At 37.0% G+C, this 17,636-nt stretch overlaps 1 protein-coding gene across 2 annotated transcripts in view; it reads left to right on the forward strand.

Annotated features, from left to right (window-relative positions):
* The window catches only part of LOC129945662 (centrosomal protein of 162 kDa), a 131,445-nt gene that overhangs the window by 53,271 nt on the left and 60,538 nt on the right, over positions 1-17,636 (forward strand). The gene's annotated exons all lie outside the window — the stretch shown is intronic.

Genomic DNA, 17,636 nt, shown 5'->3' on the forward strand with positions numbered 1-17,636 from the left:
CTAAGTATAACTCCAAGGATGGGGAGCCGGATAAAACCGCTCCTTATAGGCCTGGGATCCGAATAAGTCGTAGAAGCCCTATAAGGTGTTCACTAAGTAGTTCAACCTTACTGGAACTGTAGACGTCAACGTTGATTCCATCTCGAGAATTCGTCCGCTGCCGCCTGGATAAGGAGAGGTGCCTTAGTGGAAACACCTCTCTCGTTTGCTGCCCCCAACAACTTTCCACTGGGATTGGAACCCAATCTCCAGTTGAGGTACTCGGCACCCGATGTTCACCACGGGGGAGGTGAGAGTAGGAGTTGATAGACAGAGGTTGGTTTTGAGAAAAACCTGTGGACGGTTGTGTCCTCTTGAATGCACATGTCTACCATTTGAACATCGAAAGAAGATTTATCAGAATAATAATAAACAAACACACAAATAGAAAAAAGTTTTGTGAAAATCAAAAGTTATGGTCTATTTATTTGCATGTTTGTGTACAAAAAAATATAGTTTTGTTTTAATCAACTTAAAAAAAAATTGCACATGGACAAGGTAGCATATTCTTATCTTCTTGTGCGGTGGAAACACCAAAAAGATTTATTTAATCTAAACTGAGATAAATCTTTGGTAGAAACATAGCAAAACTTAATTATTATCTTGTCCATTGGGTTCTATTGCAAAATAAGTCCATTTAATCCATTTTCATTAACAAAACTAAATAATATCAACAGTAACAGATTGATTGTTTTCCCCAATGGAAAACACATAATTCCAAATGCACAACTACTCAACGAACACAGCCATAGAGATACAAATGCAATATCAATCGTACCAACATTTGAGAACGAAATCACATAAGATCCGTTCGAGACTCGTATAAATGTCAAAAACCCATCCGTAGTAGGATTCTACATTAAATTTTATCGGTAGTATTCATACTGCGGATATTGTGAAATATTTTAAAAATATGAAAACCTTCAAAAACAACTAAAAGCTGATAGGAAATGGTTTGGAACTTAAGTCTTAAGTTACTGAACGAAATTTTGACATTTTTATATGATAGAAATGTCAAAATTGACACTTGACTTAAATTTTTTTCATCTCACACAAAATGTTTGTATTAATATTTTGTTTACTTTTAGACAAACTAACAGACGGGATTAGAAGTTTTCAGTGTGGAAGCCTGTTTTTGTTTCGTATTCAAAACCTTAGCAAATATAAAAATTTCAATTCGCTCCTGTAAAAAGAGTTTATACTTGACACACATTTTGCTCATAACATGCTTATAAAAGATAAAAAAAAACGCTCGCAACATATATTTCGAATTACCTCTAATAACATAATCGGATTCAGATCTCATTTTCTAACAGGTTCTAATTGCCTCAAACTAACTCTTGTTTTTTTTTTTTTTTAATACAGTGAGTGTGGATTGTTTTTGAAAGAAAGTGTTTGCTGTGATGATGATTTTTATATTCAAAATAAAAATTCCCCATCCACGCACTAAAAAAAAACATAAATTAATGTTTTATTGGTGATAGGGATTACTGTCTTGCTAACAAGAAAATAATAACAATCTACGAGCAAATATTAAAATAACCTTATTCTCATTCCCATTTATCTATGGCCAGGCTAGGTTATAACTTATTATTTTGACTTTCTATACGGCGTTAACTTGACTTAGCCTATTTCTCAGAGGGGTTTGGTTTGTTGTCGTGATTAGATCCATCATATAAATAACGTGAGGAGATGTAAACAAGCAATGCAGTCTAGGTCTGGCTAATGGCTGATGGCTGAGGTCTTATAAAGTTGTTCTTTGAATTCATTGAAAGAGAAAGTATGTTTGTTTGTTTATTTCTTCTTGTTAATTATGCTTTCTTGGAAAAGATACAAAATAACAGAATAAAATAAAATCACGTGAGACTGTTTTTTTTTTTAGTTTGAATTATGTGTGGTGGTATCAAATTGTTCTTGTTTTTACAGCCATTAGAAAGTTACTGAAAAGATTGTCATATCTAAGTTGTAGTATAACAAAGTCGCTAGAGCAGATGGCTTGATTGCCGAGCTTTTTAAAACTGCTGGAGATAATTTGGTTGGGAGCATGCATCAAGTATGGCTTGACGATTAGTCCTCTTTAAACAGACTTTGTATACTCTTTTTACAAATAAGAGAAGAATACCAAATTGTGTAATTTCTTAAATAGATGGAATCCAACTCAAATTATTTATAGATTAGACCATGAAAAATACCAGGGGGTAATGTTGGATTAAAAGCTGAATTAGGGTCCAAATAGATTAGAGAGATCTAAAAAAGCTCAAATCGTATTTTACTCATGTTAGGTTAGGTTGTATGGAGTGATGAATCTGTAAAGCTCGAGAAAATTCTAAAATGTCTCTAATATTCTTTTTAACTTCCCATAGGAAGTTATTGTAATGGGTCCGATTTGTCAAAATGAAAATTTTGACATTTCTCGACGTTTCAAGGTCCCTAGAGTCGAAATAAAAGATTTTTAGAATGATGTGTGTGCGTGCGTGTGTACGTTCGCGACGTTTTGTTCGTCGTCCATAACTCAAGAACCAGAAGAGATATCGATTTCAAATAAATTTTGTGATACAGATAATAAGGCAGAAAGATGCAGAAAGAGCAATTGCGTGGGTGGTTTTTTTTTACCATAGCAGTTTGAAAAAAGGTGAACATTTTGGTTAACCAAAAACGCTAGAGACTTGAATTTAATTTTATATAATAAACTGTATCGTAATACCAAACAAGTATATTTTTTGGAAAAATTCCATTTAACGGTTTCTTTTATAAAGCAACAAAACTGCAAACAAAATTTGTCACCTCCAAAATTTTACGACTTAAATATGATTTCATCTCCAAAATAATTTTGTGCAACGAAGACTAATGTTTTTGACATCTGATAAAGTGTTGAGAAAAATCGAATTGACAGTTTTTTTTCCAAAAAAAAATTATAAAAGTTGGTAAATATTGCTTTTCGACTCAAATATTTCAAAACTTTGAGATATTGACTTTTATTTACTTTTGTCTTTCAAAAAATATTGTTGTCAACATTCAGTAAAATGTTAAAAAAAATCGAATTGACAGTTTTTTTACAAAAAATAAAAACCTAAAAAAAAATTATAAAAGTTGGTAAAAATTGATTTTCGACTCGAATATCTTTTCAAAACTTTGAGTTTTATCTTTCAAAAAATCTTGTTGTCAACATACAATTAAAGTTTGAAAAAAATCCAATTGACAGTTTAAAAAAAAAAAACCTTGAGATATTGGCTTTATTTTACTTTTATCTTTCAAAAAAATTGTTGCCACCATTCAGTAAAATTTTGAAAAATATCGATTTGACAGTTATCTTACAAAAAATTTATAACCGAAAAAAAATTAACAAAAGTTGGTAAAAATTGATTTTCGACTCAAATATCTTTTCAAAAATTTGAAATATTGTCTTCAAACTATTTTTATCTTATTAGAAGTATTGTTTTCAACATTCGGTAAAATTTTGTTGAAAATCGAATATCTTTTCAAAAATTGTAGATATTGGCTTTCAACTGCTTTTATCTTTCAAAAACTACTTTTGTTAACATTCAGTAAAATTTTGAAAAAAATCGAATTGACAGTTTTCTTACAAAAAATAAAACTCTAAAAAAGAACAATACTAAAACTTGGTAAAAATTTACTTTCGACTTAAATAGCTTTTCAAAAATTAAAAATATTGGCTTCAAACTTATTTTATTTCACAGAAAATAATGTTTTCGATATTCAGTTATTTTTTTAATAAAAATCCAAAAAAGCTTTTTCATAAAAAATAAAATCTACAAAAAATAGTACGCAAATTTGGTAAACATTGTTACGAGTACATAAAGACAAACTTTTAAGCAAGACAAATCGAAAGACGGGATGGGAAGTTATCAGTGTGGGTCGCATCCCAGCAAACTGACGGTTACCCAAACTCTATGTCTTTTAATAACACAACAAGTCATGACTCCCAAATAATTTCAAACATGTTTGCTAATTTCTTCAAAGATGCTTTCGACGTGCCTCCTTCTTCTCAAATTTCCGATTCGTTCTTTCCAGCCCAAAATTATCCACACCTTAACTCACTTACAATTTACCGAATCTCACTGAATCGATAGGAGACCTTGAATCAAAGGTGAAAACCTTTGAAACTTCTATAAGTAAAGCTTTTAGAGTCTCTTGCCCAGTTAAATATAGCCGTAAAACCCTTCCTTCTTGGTGGAATGAAGAACTGTCCAGTCTTAGGAAAAAGACGACAATTTTCAATATCTGCCACAAACATAAGTTTTACCAACCGTATAAAGACTCTCTTAAAATTTACAAACAAGCCCTGTCATCAGCCAAAAGACAAGGCTGGAGAGAATACTGTCAATCAATCAAAGACATAAAGGACTCCGCAAGGCTCAGCAAAGTTTTATCGAAGGAACATTGTAATCCTTCATTTCTAAAAAAAAGCTACTGATGAAGACGCACTTTTCGGGTTGCGAGAGTGATAACCCCGAATCGATTGAAACCACAAAGCTAAACGTAGCTCATATGGAGCAAGTCAATTCCGTTATAACCAGAGAAAATATTTTGTGGGCCATCAATACTTTTTCTCCATATAAATCCCCAAGCATGGATGGCATACTGCCAGTTATGCTTCAAAAGTTGCATGATGTGGAAGCTCCATGGCTGAAACAAATTTTCAAAGGATGCGTCCCTCTCAAACATGTGCCCATGTCGCGGAGACAGATCAAAGTAGTTTTTATCCCGAAAGTGGGTAGGCGAGGTCACGAATCCGCGGAGGATTTCAGACCAATAAGCTTAACATCTTTTGTGCTTAAAACCTTGGAGCGCATTCTTGATTACCATATTAGAGAAATCCTAGTTGGACGACCTCTCGAAAGCTCTCAGCATGCTTATCTTAAGGGCAAATCTAAGGAGATTGCCCTCCATGAGGTAGTGCGTACTGTAGAACAAACAATCCATTATAAAGAATTTACTCTTGCCACCTTTCAAGACATAGAAGCTGCTTTGAACAACGTCCTTACAGAATCCATAGAAGAATCGCTCGTTAAGTTCGGTGTAGAAAACTTCATTCGAGAATGGATTATTTCCATGCTCAGTGGTAGGAAGATTCGAGCCACTCTAGGCAATACAATTGCAACAAAACACGTGAGTAGGGGAACACCCCAGGGTGGTGTCCTTTCGCCTCTTCTATGGCTTCTGGTCATGGATACAATTCTCGTTAAATTAGAGAGATGTGGAGTGAAGGCGGTAGCCTACGCGGATGATTTGGTGCTATTGGTGTCAGGAAAGTACACCTCTGTGATTAGTGAAATCACTGAGTCAGCTTTGAAGAAAGTTAGCAACTGGGCCACTAGTTGTGGACTAGGAGTTAATCAAAGTAAAACTGAACTATTGCTCTTTACCACCAAAACTAAAGTACCGCCCTTTACGCTACCTCGACTCAACGGTCAAATCCTATCATTGTCTTCCAGTGCAAAACTTTGACAATTATACTCGACCCTAAACTAAACTGGAAACTTAATATTGAAGTAAGGGTTAAGAAGGCCTGTGTTGCCTTCTACGCCTGCAGCAAAACTTTCGGCAAAAAGTGGGGACTTCAGTCGAAGATGATTTTATGGACGTACACAGCCGTAGTACGCCCAATCTTAACATATGGTTCGATTGTGTGGTGGCCTGCTCTTAGCAAAGCCTATAATATTAATAAGCTAAAGAAGGTTCAGAGAACAGCTTGCTTGGGCACCACAGGGGCCATGCGTACTTGCCCAACGGACGCCTTAAACGTTATTTTGGATCTTCTACCAATCGACCTTTTTATTAAATACGCATAGTTTCCTGCAGCGCTATTAGGCTGAAGGAATCAAACAGCTGGTTGTCAAAACCTTATGGTCCCAACAACACTACGAAATTAATTCCCTCAGATATTATCTCGGTAGACACTGACTACTGCACTCCTACTTTAAACCTTAGTAAGGGTTTAAAGGTTATTTTCCCATCGAGAGAAGATTGGGAGGATGACATCGTGTCGATAGGTTTCGACACAACCATCTTTACTGACGGCTCAAAGATTGAGTGCGGAGTTGGTTCTGGGATCTTTTCTGAGTCCCTAAATGTAGCTAAATCCTTTAGGCTTCCTGACTTTGGTAGCGTTTTTCAGGCTGAACTGCTGGCAATAAGGGAGGCAGGTAAGATACTTAAACAAAACCCAAACCAAAACCGAAATGTGGCTATCTTTACAGACAGTCAGGCAGCTGTCAAAGCCATTAACTCGTCCATATCCTCATCTAAATTGGTCCAGCAATGTCGCGATGAGCTTGCGAACCTGAATATTAACCTCGGTGTCACTCTGATCTGGGTTCCGGGCCATAGTGGTATCGTGGGAAATGAACGGGCTGACGAGCTAGCCAGGCAAGGATCGGCCCTTCATCGCTCGCTTGTGGAAATGGTTAACATTCCTCTTGGTGCTATGAAGAGTAAAATATTTTCTATCTACCAAACTGAATCAAACCGAAGGTGGAGCAATTTACCCAACTGCATTATATCTAGAAAGATATGGCCCACCTATAATAAAACCCGTACAAACGATCTGCTATGCAGGCCAGGGCAAGACATAGCCAGGATATAGGAGTTCATGCAGAGAAGTTGGGTATCTCTTACAACACCTTTTGCCGTAATTGTAGTGACCAAAGAGAAAGTGAAACGATAATCCATTTCCTCTGCAAATGTCCTGCTTTGGCAAACACTAGAATTAAATACTTTGGAAAAGCATTCTTTCACGAACTTGATGAGCTATATGAGACAAAGATTAGAGACCTAATCTTTTTTCTCAATGCGACAAAATGGCTCTAACATAATCGCTATGAAGCTTCTCTATCAATCTATCCCTTTCAATCAAAGGTCAAACGAGTTTTTGATATCAAAACGGCGCACTACAGCGCTAATTGGATCTCAGGCTAGGTTGCCTTGAGATCGCCATTTCTACCTACCTACCCAACTCACTTGACTTGACAAATGACAATATGTGAGGATTCAATTGTTCGTTGTGTCTCAGAACTTGATGACTGTTTTCACCCTGGCCCTGATGGAGTACCATCATGTGTTTTAAAAAAGTGTGTGTCTCATTTCTCGTACCCTCTGTTTGTTTTGTTCAATGAATCTCTTAAATGCTCAATTTTCCCACTATTATGGAAAAGTGCATTTATAACTCCGATTCATAAAAAAGGGTCTAGGAATGAAATAACGAATTACTGGCCGATTGACAAACTTTTCGTTATTCCCAAACTATTTGAGTCCATTATCTGTTAAATGTTATCCTTTAATTGTAATTCAATTGTATGTGAAAATCAACATGGTTTCGTAAAGAATAAATCAACAATTACAAACCTGCTTCATTTTACTTCTTTCTGCCTTGACTCCTTCGAAGATCGTAAGCAAGTAGATTGGGTATTTACAGATTTCAGTAAAGCCTTTGACAAATTGTGTCACAAGACTTTAGTCCATAAACTTAAGGCCTTAGGGTTTAACGACAAATTCTTGACGTGGATCTCGACTTATCTCAAGAACAGAAGTTATAGCGTTATATTCAGAAATGAATTCTCCGACCAATTTTACGTCAACTTTGGTGTTCCACAGGGTAGCCATTTAGGTCCTTTATTATTTATCTTATACAACATCCGTTATAAAAAACTACTCCGTTTTAATATACGCTGATCTATCTATTAGTTCAATTAATGACTGCTCACAGCTTCAAGAAGATCTTCATAGTTGTAGGGAATGGTTTATAGTTAAAAAAGCTAACAAGATTCATATCAGCAAATTTCTCGTGTAAAAACTCTCCAGAAAGAGAAGCGTTTGGCAATACGAGAAAGCCAACTGGAACGGTCTCAATAATTACTTCAGGATCTTTAACTGGTCACTATGCTTCCTCGATAGTAACGTTGACGCCAGCGCTGATATGATCACAAGTTTGATTCTCCTGGAAATGAGAACTTTTATCCCGAATAGGGTTAAAAGCATCAGACCTAAGGAAAATGCGTGGTTCGATGCGAGCTGTAAAGAGGTTATTAGGGTTAAGAAGGTAAGTTTTCGTTGTTTTAAAGCCAATCCAACTGAGGAAAACCGGAATAAGTTCAAACAAGCCAGGAAGGCCTGCAACGCCCATATTCGACGGACCAAAATTAAACATGATCAAAAATTACGGCAAAAATACTGCAATGTCCCAAAGGCAGTACAAATATTTTAACATTTGTTAAAAACATGAGGAATTCTTCCTCTTCCTCGGTTCCTACGCTTGTTGTCAATGACACTCCATTTGTTAACTCTTTAGAGAAAGCAAATCTCTTTGCTAGGCAGTTCGCCGCCAATTCTACGCTGCCAGTGAGTGTTATGACTCCGCCTGTACTTGAGCGAGTTAGTGATTCTATGGGACCAATCTTTTTTCGCACTCGTACTGTGGCAAGAGTCCTAAAAGATCTAAACACACATAAATCCGCTGGTCCGGATGGTATCCCCGCTATTGTTCTGTAGAGGTGTTCTTCAACGCTGGCAAAACCACTGCGTAAGCTTTTTCATCTGTCCTACTCCTCAGGTCTCGTTCCGAGCGGATGGAAAACGGCATTTGTCCAGCCTATTCCCAAAAAAGGCGAATCTTCCTCACCCTCTAACTACCGACCGATTGCACTTACGTCCCTACTTTCCAAGGTCATGGAAACGCTGATTAATTATCAGCTCAAGAAATATCTTGAAGATCGAAAGCTTCTTAATGACCGGCAATACGGCTTTCGTAGCAATAGGTCCACTGGTGATCTCATGGTTCATATCACCGAACAGTGGAACAAATCTTTACATAGTTTTGGAGAAAGTAAGATTATTGCACTAGATATTTCAAAAGCATTTGATAGGGTTTGGCATCAGGCTCTCTTATCGAAAATGCGTGCTTTCAGTTTCCATGAATCCCTCCTTTATTGGATTAGTAATTACCTTTCGAATCGTTCAATACAAGTTGGATTGGATGGATTCAAGTCTGAAAACCACAAAATAAATGCTGGTGTGCCCCAGGGCTCTGTTCTATCTCCAACACTCTTTCTCATTTTTATTCATAATCTCCTGTCTGCAACATCTAATCCAATACATTTCGCTGACGATAGTACTCTTAAGTTTTCATATTCGTTTTCAGATTCACACCCCTCTTCTTCAGATGTGGAACTGCAACGACAAAATATGATAAGCTCATTAAATTCCGACCTAAACAGCATTGTACAATGGGGAATAAGAAACCCTGTGGAATTTACTGCTTCGAAAACGCAATGCTGTCTTGTATCGTTAAAGCGAAATATACCCCCCCTGCCATTATCCATAAATGGTACTTGGATCGAGGAAACTGAACATCTCGATATTCTCGGTATGTGTACCACTAACTACCTTTTGTGGAATGATCACATACGCGATGTCGCCAAAAATGCCGCAAGATGTTTGGGTTTTCTAAGGTGATGCAAGAAGTTTTTCTTCCCCTCTGATCTGGCTGTTATTTACAAGACTTATATACTTCCAAAGCTTGAGTTTAACTTCCATATCTGGGCTGGTGCTCCTGCAACTTACTTAAGCCTATATTGAACGTAGAGCATTTAGATTGATTGGTGATATTACCATTATAAGATCATTTACGTCACTTGAACATCGTTGAAATGTTTCTTGTCTCACCCTCTTTTACCGTTATTTTAATGGTTTATGCTCTAGAGAAATAGAAAGCTGCATTCCTCCTCTTAAACAGTTCAACCGTAATACTCGCGCTTCTAGGAATGCTCATCAATATAACCTCGAGCCCATCTTCGGTCGTACTGTCAAGTATAGAGATTCGTTCTTTAGCCGCACTATGCGAATGTGGAATGCCTTGCCACACTCTGTCTTTCCCAGCTATTGCAATATTCAGTAATTCAAAACCAATGTGCACCGACATCGCCTTTCAACCCCTCTCTCCCTTTCCTAGTGCCACACTGTGTCTACATAATAAGGGTAATATATCCCCTTGAGTGTGCGCTTATTATAAACAAAAAAAAAAGGGGGTTATTAAACTTTTTCTCGTGACTTTCGTGACCCCTACGTCTTAAAACTTCTTTATGTATCATTTCTCAGGTATTTACTTGAATACGGCAGTGTTATATGGGCATTATATTCAGTCCATATTGACAGACTTGAAAGTATCCAAAAAAGATTTATGCGTTTTTGTCTCCGTTTTCTTCCGTTTTCCCAAATATTCACACAACCTCCTTATTTTTAGAGACTTTTGCTAATAAACCTCCCTACACTTTCACAACATAGGCAATATCTCCAATTTTGTTTTATTTTAAAATTAATTGATCTATTATATCCGCAACAGCTCTGAACCGTCTTAATTTTAGCTATATTCAAACTAGCATAAGAAGACATATACCTTTATGTCCGATCTTTAGCAGAACTAACTATGGTATGAATAGCCCTTTAAATCAATTGATTTCAGTCTTCAATAAATTTTATAATTTAATTTCATCTGTTAATGACAATGTTAAAAGTAAACAATTTAAAAAAAGCTTTTTTAATATGTTATAGTATTTATTTATTTCTATGTTAATTAAAATTTTAAATTAAAAATTATGTAAATAGCTAAAAGTTTATATTAACGTTAGATAATTAACGGAATAAAGAAATAATAAGGCATCTTACCCATTTTGGTGGGGGTTAGGTACAAAACCCCCAATTCTAAGATCTCCGAAACCCAAATCCCCTTTTTGCATTTGAGTACTAAAATCAAAGAAATACCCAACAGAAAAAAGAGGCTTGGATGCCACCCACACCGATAACTTCCCATCCCGTCAGTCAATTTTTACCAAACTTGCGTACTATTTTTTGTAGATTTTATTTCTTATGAAAAAACGGACTGTTGGATTTTTATATAAAAATTACTGAATAGCGAAAACAATATTTTCTGTGAAATAAAATAAGTTTGAAGCCAATATTTAAAATTTTTGAAAAGCTATTCCAGTCGAAAGTAAATTTTTACCAAGTTTTAGTATTGTTTTTTTTAGAGTTTTATTTTTTGTAAAAAAAACTGTCACTTCGATTTTTTTTCAAAATTTTATCGAATGTTGGAAGCAATATTTCTTATTCATTATTTTATTATTATATTTATTATTTTTTGGATTTTTATTTTTTATAAAAAAAAACTGTCAATTTGATTTTTCTCAAAATTTTATTAGATGTCAAAAATATTATTCTTCGTTGCACAAAATTGTTTGCGGATGAAATCATATTTTAGTCGTAAAATTTTGGAGGTGACAAATTTTTTTTTTTCAGTTTTTTTGATTTATAAAAAACCGTTAAATGATTTTTTTTTTCAAAAAATATACTACTTTGATATCACGTTACAATATATTATATAAAATTTAATTCAAGTCTCTAGCGTTTTTGGTTCGTAAGATATTTAGGGTTAACCAAAATTTTCACCTTTTTTTCAAACTTGTATGGTAAAAAAACCACCCACGAAATTTTCTTAAGAGCCCTTTCTCCAACTTTCTGCCTTAGTATCTGTATAACAAAATTTATTCGAAATCGATATCTCTTCTGGTTCTTGAGCTATGGACGACGAACAAAAATTGCGAACGTACGGACGTACAGACGTACGAACACACACGCACGCACATACATCTTTCTAAATATCTTTTATTTCAACTCTAGGGACCTTGAAACGTCGAGAAATGGCAAAATTTTCAATTTGACAAATCAGACCCATTACAATAACTTCCTATGGGAAGTTAAAAATCAAGTTTGGCAACACTGAACAAAAAACAGGGAAGAAATGTTAAAATCAACCATTTTTGCGTGTGTTGTATGTGAAGACGGGAACTTTGAAAATTAATTTTAAAAAGAAATAAATGTTTCCTTGCATGGCGTTTCCAAATTCTCCTGAGTTTTATATCCCTAAACTGCACTTGAGTTGTCATCGCCGCCTTCAGCGAAAATTATTTTTTAGACAATGGGCAACTGACTTTAACTCGGGTTCATGTTTTTCTTTTTTGACGCATCAAGAAAATTGGTTTCAAACCAGAAGTAAAGTTTTGAAAAGTCGTAATCTTCTGAACTTTTGCTTAGCTCCGAAAAGTACACTCAAATGAAATGAAAACAAACTTGTATTGACGGAGTTTGAAAACATTAGATTTGGGGATTTCGTTTGTGGATTATAGGCATTGGGATTTAGTGCATTGAGATTTTGTGCTTTGATCTTGTGGATTTTTAAAAGTGTGGGGACTTTGTTTTTGGAGATTTTGAACTTGGGCATTATTTCGGTATCCCTTTTGGGGTTTTGTATTATACCCAAAAAAAGAATTCGCAAGGGATAATATCCCCAAACAAATTAAATCCATTTTGATAATATTCCCAGATTTTTTTTTTGATTTTCCTTTGGGAATTACACCTTAGGGAAATTATCACCAACCCTGCCTTTTGGAGCCCAGTGAGTCGTGATCCGTTAGGATCCCTAGAAATTTTGCAAGTTTCAAGAGCTGCCCACCTGCTGTTTGTGATTTCAATGAAACGGATTGTTTTTTTTTATGGCTTGGACTGAACTTTGATTCGCTGTTGTCTGCCATTTTATTACCGTCAATGTCACAAGGGTCCAACAGAGGGTAACCGTGTTGGCTTTGCTGAGTAAACGAAGCTCCCTACGGCATTGCTGTACCAATATTGACTTTTGTGACAGTGGCAGGCATGGCCTTGATTGCTGCTGCGTAGCTGCTTCACAAACCGCTAATACTTCTACTTGAAAGACACTGCAGTAATGTAAGCTTTATTTATATTTCTAGGAAGTTATGGTAAAAATTTGACAAAACTAAATCCCGTTCGGTTATGCACTTTGACAAAAAATCTCTCTCTATTTGGTTACCAAAAACAAAAACTGAGCAAATACTACAGTTATAAAAAAAGAGCAAGACGTCACATCTTACTTAATGTGCTACTGCTCAGCACTTTGCCAATCTAGAAACAAACTTTTAGGCAGAAATTTTTTTTAATAACCTTAAAGAAATGTTAGACATTTCAGGAAAATTAGCTTATTAGGCTTTATCAAAACTTCTAAATGTCTAGAGCAAGGTCATTCAATTACATCATAGGTGCGTTGCTCTATAAAAGGCTTTAGACAAGGTGATGCGCTGTCATTGAAAGAATAATAGACGTGGACGCAGCCGTGAGCATAAAAGTACAAAACTTGAGATGGCTGAGTCACATAGAGCGCACACAAAACCAAAGCTCCGGCCCAAAAAGTCTTCAAGCCCAAGTGGAAAGTGACTTCACTCAATTTGAGGTGCGCAACTGAAGAAATTTAGCTTGGATCCGAGCTCGATGGATAAGTTTGTTGAGTGAGGCATTACTTCACACAGAATTGCAGTGCTACTTTAAGTTAGTAAGTAAATAAGAAAGCTATTGAAATCGGTCCGATTTTTCGAACTGAACATTTTGAAATTTCCTGACGCTTTAAGGTCGCTAGAATATAAATTGTTTGTTTACAGCGATGTATGTGAAAGTTTCCGTGTTTCAAATGATAAAAAAATAGTATAAAAAGTTCTCGTATACTTTTTTCTTTTTCTTATTACAACAATTAAAAAGAAGTGAAGCTTAGTTGACCTCAATGTTTAACGAACCAATTTTGCTATTCACTCCAATAAAATTAATTTTTACATATTATGAAGTTATACACAATAATTGGTTAAACTAAAGAAAAAACAACAATACAGTTTTACAAATCAAAAACATTGAACAAAAGTATTTGAACAATAACTGATATCACCTTCAAAATAATTGTATGCTAGAAAATATTAGTTTTGTAAGGGCACCAATGATTTTCTGTTTTTTTATTTTTACATTTGTATGTTTTCTGGCATTTGATTTTTACTATTCCGACCCACACCCGTGTTAGAGAACACCTCGAAGCAACATTTGACGCCAAACAAGTAGGATTTCGAACTAGAAACTCCTGAAATGATCACCTCAACATCTTGTCGGATCGTCATCGAGCAGTGCGTTCACCGATTTTGAGAAGGTTTTGACAACATGGAGTTTATGTGGCTTTCTTTCGAAGGAAGAGTATTCTAGATAAACTCACCTCTATTGTAAAGGCAAATTAAGAGGGGTCTAGAATTTACATTTTACACGGAGAGTTTGAAGTCCAAAGTGAATTCAGACAGGGATGCACACTTCCACTTATTCTTTTTTTATTGGTGATCAGCCATTTATTGTCGGTAGTCTTGACAGGAAATAGACAAATAATAAGGGCTATCATACAGGATAATGGAAATCGTGTGGGTGAAAATCAACACGGAAAGAAATCAAGATGTTAAGACTCGAAACCTCCCAGTCATCCTCTCTGATAAAAATTGCTCAACAATCAGCAGAAAAAGTAGAGAGTGGAACTGTGCAATGTCGGAATTTTGTCCAATGTTTGGATGAACAACTACCGCAGCTTATGAAAAAGCTTCGACTATTTCGCTCAAAAGCAACCAGGTGTTAAGTGTTTACGAAACATCTTTTCTGGCCCAATTGTATATCCAATAAAGAACTATATAGGATAATGGTTCAAAAACCAATTGACGCTGTTATACGAAAGCATTTGTGGTAGTGAATTTGTAATGACGCTTCGGAAAGGTAAGGACTGTAGATCCCACTAATTCAAGAAGGCAGAAGGGTCGGGAGAAAAAGAGTTTCAAAAAGCTGCCACTTGAGCTCTATGTCCTGATGGGGATCACGTTGAAGGCCTCAGTAAGTAACCCGAGTAACTCGGAGTATTAAACATAGAGTATACAAAATTCATTCGAAGAAATTTTATACAGGATAACCTTGGCATCACACGTCCAAGCTGTTTTGACTTCGAGACCTGATCTCTCCGCTGGAAAATTATATTGGAATAAACAAAGAAATAGTTGAAGGTTCTCCAGCCGCTCTTCGGCCTGAGATACATAAGATTAATAACGAAGGATCCTGAACCTACCCTTTGCTGCAACTTTGACAAAACAATACTCAAGAAACAGGTCGAAATTAACGAAGAAACAAATATCAGAATAGAAGCCCAAAAATGCAAAAACCCATGTAGTTTCCAGGAAAATACCAACAACAATTAGTAATGGCGACGAATGACTGGAAAGTTCCTAGAAGTCGACATTTCGTCATTGGCAGACATTTAAGCATTTTGAACCTTGAATTAATATTAGCCAAAGTTCATTGTAGCTGACGTTAGCATACCAATCATAGGTTTAGATTCCCCCCCTCCATTATCACTCGCTAGCAGATGGTCAAGCAAAACAATTAATTGAAACATTTACTGGACTTAAGTCAAGAAATAACTCGTCCAGCTGCTTAACCCAAAGTTATCAAACACCAAACTGTTTAACACTTTCGAACTACAGCGCATTGTTCTCCTGGGCCTCAAGTAATAACTTTCGCCAGCTTATTCGATCTCTAGCTTGCTGCCTCCAGTTTCAAGTACCAAGTTGACGTGCGTCGACCTCAACTTGATCACTCAACCGGAGGTGAGGTCTGCCTCTGCTTCTTGTTCCCTCAGGCATGGGGTTGAATACTTTACGGGCTGGAGCTTCGATGTTCATTCGCTCGACATGCCCTAAGCCATCTTAAGCGTTGAACACGCAGTTTTTTGACCAGTGGCAAGTCGCTGCACAGCACGTATAACTCATAATTATATCTTTTCCGCCAGATGTAACTTTTCCTGTCGACACAAACCGGACCATAGATCGTCGGAGGAACCTTCCTCTCGAAGACACCAAGAGACCCTTCATCCGCCTGGGAGAGGGTCCATACTCCTGCACCATACAGCAAGACTGTGATGATTAAAGCTTTGTACAGTGCCTCTTTGGTACTTCGCGAAAGGGCCTTCTTCCTCAACTGCTTGCTTAGGCCAAAGCGATTAGCAAGGGTAATTCTACTTTTGATCTCCGCGCTGATGTCATTTGCAGAATTAGCAGCAGTGCTCAGATAAACAAATTCGTTTACCACCTCGAAGTTATACCTATCTATTGTTTTTACCAAGTCTACAGTGTAAATCGACTCTATTTGACGACGGTAAATACTTCGTTTTGTCCTCGTTAATTTCAAGACCCATTTTCTTCGCCTCAGCCACGATATTAGAGAAGGCCCGCGTCACTGCTCGTTTGGTTCTTGCCATAATGTCGATGTCATCTACATATCCAAGATATTGTGTGGGTTTTTGAAAGATGGTGCCACTTTTATTGGCGTTGGTGTTGCACATAACTCTTTCAAAAACAATGCTGAATCAGCTGCAGCTACCTGACAGCGCATCGCCTTGTCGAAGTCCTTTGGTGGTTTCGAAGGCCTCTGTCGAGTCTCTTCCAATTTTGATGCAGCAACGAGCATTTTCCAGCGTCATCGTGATAAGTCGTATCAGTTAGGTAGGGACACCAAAACTCAACATGGCACGTTATAGTTTGGTCCTGTCTACACTGTCATAAGCTGCTTTAAAATCGATGAAAGTCTTTTCCAGGATTTGACGTAGGGAAAAAATTTTTTCGATTGTAGATTTTCCAGGCCTGAAGCCACACTGATAAGTGCCAATTAGTTCGTCAGTAAATGGCTTAAGGAGTTCACATAATACGCTGGACAAGATCTTGTATGCGATTTTTAAAAGGCTAATGACTCTGGAGTTAGCGCAGAGAAGGCGGTCACCTTTTTAATGAATCGGGCTGATGGTGCTTAAGTTCCACTCGTCGGGCATGCTTTCTTCCGACCAAACTTTAGTAACTAGCTGGTGCATGCTCCCAACCAGATCTACTCCAGCGTATTTAAAAAGCTCCGCCTGCAGTGCGTCATCACCGGCCGCTTCGTTCGACTTCAGCCTGGTGATTGCTAGTTTGATCTCACTCTGGTCATGTGGGTGAAACTCTAGATAGTCAACCTAATGGATTTGACGTGGCTGCTTGCTGGCGGAATCGTTGACTTCATCATCATTAAGCAGATGTGATGTCTTCCGACTGACCTACCAAAGATGCCTTCTTTACCAATTTCGGCGTTGAAATCTCCCAGGAGAATTTTAGCGTCGTTTTTGGGGCATTGCTCATATGTTTTGGCGAGGAGCTCGTAGAATTCTTCTTTAGTATTGTCATCCTTCTCTTCCGTTGGAGCATGCTCGCTGATAAGGCTCAGGTTGTGGAATTTGGCCTTAATGCGGATTGTCGTCACTCTTTTGCGTACTTCCCGAAAGCGTACAACTCTTTGCCAAAGTTTCCCTCTGACAGCAAAACCACATCCAAATAAGCGCTTTCTCTCATCGAGAAGACACTTCCCATAGTAGAAATCACAGCCTTCAATCTTCCTACTGCCTGGCCCATTCCATCGCATTTTCTGGAGGGCTGTCACAGGTTTGACTTCGGTAAGGGCATCGGCAAGCTGTGCTGCTTTGCGTGGCCGGTTGCCTGTACCCACATTCCATGTTCATACACGTAAATCGTTATCCGGGGGGGGGGGGGGTGTTGTCAACATTATCAGTCCGTTCATCCGAGGGTATTACTTGTGTTTTCATCACACTTTCAAATTTCCTTTCATGAACGAGCTACACATTGCTCGCC

Source organism: Eupeodes corollae, chromosome 2 (genome assembly GCF_945859685.1).
Source record: "Eupeodes corollae chromosome 2, idEupCoro1.1, whole genome shotgun sequence".
NCBI classification, from domain to species: domain Eukaryota; kingdom Metazoa; phylum Arthropoda; class Insecta; order Diptera; family Syrphidae; genus Eupeodes; species Eupeodes corollae.